Source organism: Lissotriton vulgaris, chromosome 1_1 (genome assembly GCF_964263255.1).
Source record: "Lissotriton vulgaris chromosome 1_1, aLisVul1.2, whole genome shotgun sequence".
In the NCBI taxonomy this organism is placed as follows: Eukaryota; Metazoa; Chordata; class Amphibia; order Caudata; family Salamandridae; genus Lissotriton; species Lissotriton vulgaris.
The window spans coordinates 1,762,613,662-1,762,620,475 of record NC_141685.1 but is presented as its reverse complement, the minus strand read 5'-3'; the positions used below and the strand labels follow the sequence as shown (position 1 = coordinate 1,762,620,475).

At 47.6% G+C, this 6,814-nt stretch overlaps 1 pseudogene; it reads left to right on the top strand.

Moving 5' to 3' along the window:
- The first annotated feature begins 4,144 nt into the window (after positions 1-4,144).
- Positions 4,145-5,587, top strand: LOC147751175 (elongation factor 1-gamma pseudogene; annotated as a pseudogene).
- Positions 5,588-6,814: the final 1,227 nt, after the last annotated feature.

Genomic DNA, 6,814 nt, shown 5'->3' with positions numbered 1-6,814 from the left:
TCTAGTATGAGCCTGGCTGAAGCGTTCTGGATGCGTTGGAGTTTTTTCTGGAGTTTTGCGGTGGTACCGGCGTATAGGGTGTTTCCGTAGTCCAGGCGGCTCGTGACCAGTGCGTGGGTGACCGTTTTTCTAGTTTCGGTGGGGATCCAGCGAAATGTTTTTTTGAGCATGCGAAGAATGTTGAAGCAAGATGATGAAACGGCGTTGACTTGTCTGGTCATCGGGAGTGAGGAGTCCAGGATGACGCCCAGGTTCCGTACGTGGTCCGTCGGGATGGGTGCTTTACCAAGGGCCTCTGGCCACCAAGAGTCATCCCAGGCGGAGGGGGAGGTGCCTAAGATGCGGACTTCTGTTTTGTCTGAGTTCAGTTTCAGACGGCTGCGCTTCATCCATTCGGCTACTTCTTTCATTCCTTCGTGTAAGTTGGTTTTGGCGGTGTTAGGGTCTTTGGTGAGTGAGAGGATCAGTTGAGTGTCGTCAGCGTAGGAGATGATGTTGAGATTGTGTTGGCGAGCGATGGTCGCAAGGGGGCTCATGTATACGTTGAAGAGGGTGGGGCTGAGTGACGATCCTTGTGGCACGCCGCAGATGACTTCAGTGGCCTCTGACTTGAATGGTGGGAGGCGGACTCTCTGGGTTCTTCCGGTGAGGAACGAGGTGATCCATTCCAGTGCTTTTCCTTGGATACCGATGTTTCTGAGGCGCTGTAGAAGGGTGTTGTGGCAGACTGTGTCGAAGGCTGCGGAGAGGTCGAGGAGGATGAGGGCGACTGTGTCTCCATTGTCCAGGAGAGTTCGAATGTCATCTGTTGCGGCGATGAGGGCGGTCTCCGTGCTGTGTTTGGCTCGGAAGCCGGACTGTGAGGAGTCGAGGGATTTGTTGGTTTCGAGGAAGGCGGCGAGCTGGTTGTTGACGGCTTTCTCGACAACTTTGGCCGGGAATGGAAGAAGCGAGATGGGGCGGTAGTTTTTGAGTTCGGTGGGGTCAGCAGTGGGTTTTTTCTTCCCTGGCTCTCAGAAATGGGTTGTTCATAATATTCATGTATACGGGGAATCTTTTTCTTTCTTACCAGCATCTGTTGCAGGTGGAGAAATTATTCTTTGTTAGCTTTTGTTTTAGGAGCTAGGCTTAGGGAGGAGAGGCATTTGAACGAGCAGTGCTTATAATGTTAGACAGTGTTCTTTCTCACTGGAGAAGGCCTGGTAATCAAGGTCATCAAGCCAGAGGCTGGAAGTATTGAAACTAAATGAAAAATCACCTATGAGGAGGAGTCCAGCTGGATGAGGCGATCGGATGATGTGAAATAGGCATATCCTAGGAGTTTGGTATTGGAATTAGGGACCGTGCCCAGGGGTTGAGTTAGGAGAGGAGAGGAGATTCGATGGAGAGAGAAGGAGCATCTTAGAATGAGCTCTGTAGATTTATGCTACATGACCCATTCAACATGAGTACACTTCTTTGGAAGTCTGCACTTCTAAGCAGGTGCGAATGGTCTTTCGACCAGGGGTTCCAGAGGATATTCAGAAAAGGGAACCCAGCCCCATTAGTTGGTAGCAATGTCAGATGGTTACCTCTTGGAGTGAGGGGAGAACCTAGAAAAGTTAGAAAAGCTTAGCCCATAGAGCCCCAAAGAGCCCAAAGGATGAGAACCCAAAAAATTAAGCGGAGGGCGACAGACTTTCGGGAAGACTGACGGAGAGTGACAGTGCTGCGGGAACAGCTGTGAACGGTGGAGTGAGTACAATTAGGGATGTAGTGTGTTAGATTGTGGTGAGGATCTAATTGTGTGATGTCTTGCGGAGTTGGGATGAGAGTCGAGTGAATGTGGTTTCGGGACAAACGCACGGTCTATGAGTTATGATTTGATTTTGATTTGATGTCAGGCTTGATGAGTAGCTTAGGATCCCAGGATAGACTTGAGATGTCAATGACACTGAGTTGATGTAATTGTCTAACTAGTGATTATGGGGATTCATGAAGCACTATAGGCGACTTGTTGGAAGATAGAGAACATGTGTGAGTGAGTTTGTCAGAATCATGTGGGAAGCTTGGTGAACAAGGGTGGACCACAGCGATTCGAGTGGCCAGCGCAGTTGGTGGTACACGGTGTGAATGGTCTTGAGAGAATGGTCGTGGGCAGACAGTTACTTGAAGAGAGGCAGACAATTACTCGAGACTGTCCGGTCGTTTCGTGGACAGACAGTCTGATTTATGTGATTGTCCGTTTGCTTTGTGGTCAGACAGTTACTAGATTCTATGAGTGAAGAGTGTGAATGCGTAAGGTGAGAGTGTGCAGGAGGGTGAACCGCTGTGAGGGGGAAGAGTGACGTCGGAGTGTGCAGCGCTGCAATAGATTGGTTGGTGTAACGCCACCCTGAGATTGGTGGATTGTCATCAGGAAGTTGAAACGAAAACATCTTGTGGGTAAAGGAATTTGACTCAATCATGCAATCATGCAATGTTTTAGAGTGTTACAAGGTCTTTGTAGAGGAGTAGTTACTCGAGTGGGTGAGGATACCCCAGCACATTACATGGCCACAAATGTAGGACTCCATACCATAGTTTGGCTTCAAAATTGGCATAAGATTACTGAAAAGGAGGGAGATTTGGCTTTTCCGCGTTATGGTTCATATAGATTAGAGGCGCTGTATCAGTTGAGGGGAGTGATGGCTTTGTTGCGACCTTCACCTAGACCAACACAGTTTGAGGCAATAGATGCATGGATGAGAGCAGCATAGATAAAGAGTAGGGAGAGAAGTCAGGGAGGTAGAAAAAGGAGATGAAAGAGTATCAGGTTGCGTGATGGGACGCACAGTTGAAGAAGTGGAGGGTAGACATCATCGAGGGAGAGAGGCTATTTCCTCTATTAGTGAAAACAGGGGATGCTCGGAATAGGAAGGGAGAGGATGATAGTGAAAGTGATTACAGCTTGCTACATAGGTTTCTAGCAGAGCTTCCTCTGCCATAAAATCCAGATTCAGATCAGGGAAGATGGCCAGTGGCAAATACAATAGACATGGAGAAAGTGAGAGAACCGCAGATGAGCCCTAGTACAAGGGTAGTGGGAAAGATTTCAACAGGAATGGAAGAAAGCGGGATACCAGCATTGAGAGGTATGAAGATGAGAAGAGTTAACGCTGCTACGCGGTTACCGGAAGCCCTTATGGTGTCAGTCACCATTGGACCCATTGTGTTAGTGTAGGATCCAAATCAGGGGGAAAACAGTAGTCAGCCATAGTCAGGAGTAGGAGAAAGGGTCAATTCCGGAGGAAATGGTACTGCAAATGGTCCATTTTTGGTGCCTATTGAAGCTATTTCTCCGTTACCAACCACTGCAGATTTTTCTAGAGTGCGCGTTGGGTCTAGCGCAGTACGATCAGTGTCGCTGGCAGATGTTTGAATTTCAAGATGTGGGAAGCTCCAGTTAGAGGACCCACAGGTAGGATAGCAGAAGGAGGAATTAATCAGGGAGCTTCTGGGAGTCAGTATGTTCCACAGAACATAGCGGTAGGAAATCACAGCAGGAATCAGAGCAGTGAAAGTGAAGAACTGAGTAGTGCATCAAGTCAGGGCACAATCAAGGCTGAAGTGAAGGATAAGGTGCTAGACGTAGTAAGGTTGAAGGCAGAAGTGGATGAGATAAAAGCGGAAATTTGCCCCTGGAAAGGATAGAACTTTATAAGCAAGATGAGTTGTTTGTGGCGTAGGATGTTACTGGGAAGGCGAGGAGGGCACAAGAGAAACTGACAGAAGTGGCACAATAGTATGATATGTATTTGTCCAAAACCAAAATGTTAAAGGGAGGCCATAGGTTAAATTACAGTGACCAGGAATTAGAGGAGAAACGAGTCATAGGATTGAAGACCCATATTTGAGAATTGGATGTAGGGATACAAGCATGGAGCATGCTTGAATAGTGGGAGGAAAGGTGGTCCAAGAAAAATAATGTCAAAAAAAGGATAGGAGATACCCCGCCTCTGGGAGGGGGGACAGCAGGAGCAGAGGCTTACCCATTGTGGGAAGCTAAGCGGAGGGTATGTGTACGTGCCTTGGAGCAGGGGTGATTTGGCAGCATTACAAACGATTTACCTCGGCTGAGGGAAAAACATGTTGAATTGTATAAGCAAGTTGATCGGCCTTTTTACACTTCATCAAGATAGCTGCCGGGACTCTTTACACATACCCTGACAACTGGAGGGCATTCAAGGCCCTTATTGCTGCTCAGCACAGTGGCGCAAAGATAACTATCAAGTCTGGGCCCCCCAGTTTCAGTTCGGACAAACCAACAAGACCCCCGAGTTTTTGAAAATGTTTCCTTTGGGAAAGGTTCCGGTCTTCAAGGGAAACGACGGATTTAGTGTGTTTGAGAGTAACACCATTGCTTACTATGTCAGTAACGATGAGCTTTGCGGCAATAACAGGGAGGCAGCTCCGCAAGTCATCCAGTGGGTCAGCTTTGCCGACAGCAAGATCGTCCCTCCCGCAAGCACCTGGCTGTTCCCCACCTTTGGGATAATGCAGTACAACAAGCAGGCCACGGAACATGCCAAGGAGGAGGTGAAGCATGTGCTGAGCACTCTGGATGAACATCTGAGGATGCGCACATTCCTGGGGGGGGAGAGGGTCAGCCTGGCTGACAGCTCGATTGTGTGTGCGCTCCTCTGGCTCTACAAACAGGTCTTGGAACCCTCTTTCTGGCAGCCATACGTTAACACAAATCGTTGGTTTGAAACCTGCGTAAACCAACCACAGTTCAAGAGCGTCCTTGGGGAGGTGAAACTCTGTGAAAAGATGGCGCAGTTTGACGCTAAAAAGTTCTCAGAAAGACAGCCCAAGAAGGAAGCCCCCAAAAAGGAAAAGGAGCCCAAGAAGGAAGAGAAAAAGGAAAAAAAGAAGGAAGAGAAGAAGCCTCCTGCTGAAGATGAGCCTGATGAGTGTGATGAGGTGCTAGCTTCAGAACCGAAGTCAAAGGACCCCTAAACCCACCTGCCAAAGAGCGCCTTCATCATGGACGAGTTCAAGAGGAAGTACTCTAATGAAGACACGTTGGCTGTGGCAATCCCAAACTTCTGGGAACACTTTGACAAGGAGGGCTGGTCAATCTGGTATGGAGAGTACCACTTCCCTGAGGAGATAAAATTGACCTTCATGAGCTGCAACCTCATCATAGGAATGTTTCAGCGTCTAGATAAACTAAGCAAGACTCACTTTGCTAGTGTCATATTCTCTGGAAGCAACAATGACAGTGCTATCTCTGGCATCTGGGTATTCCGCGGGCAGGACTTGGCTTTCACGCTCAGTGAAGACTGGCCAATCGATTATGAGTCCTATACCTGGTGGAAGTTGGATGTGGACAGCAAAGAGAGCAAGACAATGGTGAAGGAATACTTCACGTGGGAGGGAGAGTTCAAGAACAACGGCAAGCCTTTTAACCAGGGCAAAATCTTCAAGTGAGACCCCGTCTCGTAAGCTTGGTACATTCAGGAAGTGAAGGGAACCATTGCACCTGACGGTAGTCGCACAACTCTACTCTACCACACAGCATCCTACCACTCTGCCCAACGTGGACTATGCATAAATGGAGCCTATCATGTTTACAATTAACTGATCATGAGAAATAAAGAAAATTGGCCTGTTTGTGCACGTGTACATTCCTTAATCTGCTCAGGGAGGGGCTGGGTCTTTCTACAACGGGCTTGTGTATTGGCTGGGGCACGTATAGATGGAACTTATTTTGTGGTGCATTGCACCATCTTTCCTTTCCTGAAAATTGAACAATAAACTAAGTTGGCTTTGTTAAAAAAAAAAGAAGCAAGTTGATCGCTTTGTTAAGATTTCAAAAGTACTGTGGATTGATTTGAATACTTTTTTGACATTGTGATGCTGAGTGACTTGTGGTCTGCTTGTAAAATTGCAGTTGAATGGCCATTTGCCGAACCCGACCGAGACCCCTTAACACATGGTCCTTCACCTCTGGTCATGAAATAATTAGAGCAGGTAATCACATGGTTACAGTCGAAGATCTCACCACAAGATATTGATTGGGTTCAAATAGATCAGACTCCTCAAGAGCCCAGAGAAACAGTACATGCTTATTATTAACCCTTGGCGTTGTAGGCATAGCGGGGCTATGCGGAAGTCCACAGAGTTGCAAACAAACTCCATGGAGCTCCGCTACGCGGCCCACCTTCATCTCCCTATTAAGAAGTAAATTAACAGTAATTAAAAATAAACTTAAAACCACTTACCTCTTTACAGTGGCTTCCCCAGGCTGCCCTCCTCTTCCTCGCCGTACCGGTAATACTTGAGAAAAGTGGGTATGCGAGCAGGCTCGAGCATGCACATTTCTCGCAAGAAGGTGACCGGGTGCAGAGAAGGAAAGCAGAATTAGTAAGAGAATCATAGCATGTGAGACAAAAGAGGCTGAACTTGAGACTTGCATCTGAAAGAGATCTTGCCCCTGTGTCTGAAACGTCTGAATCGGAGCTAAGTGACGCAGAACAAGCACAGGAGGGCTTAAGGAGATTGAAATGACTAGGGTAGCCTGCCAGAGGTATGCTGCCCAGAGTGGACTTATCTGATCGCAGATGCTGGGAACATTGGGGACAGGGAAACTGAGGTCTTCACAAGTGACCAGCAGAGTTACAGAACTGATCATTGAAATTGAGCTATTAGTCCCTGGAATAGAAGCCAATGGAGTGTTGACAGTGACTGTACTGAATCCTCCGATATTGAGTGGTATTAAGGCTTTGATTCTGCAAGGTCTGTCATTTCCAACTTTTGGATATCAGCCACCGGCTCAGGGGATCGCAGC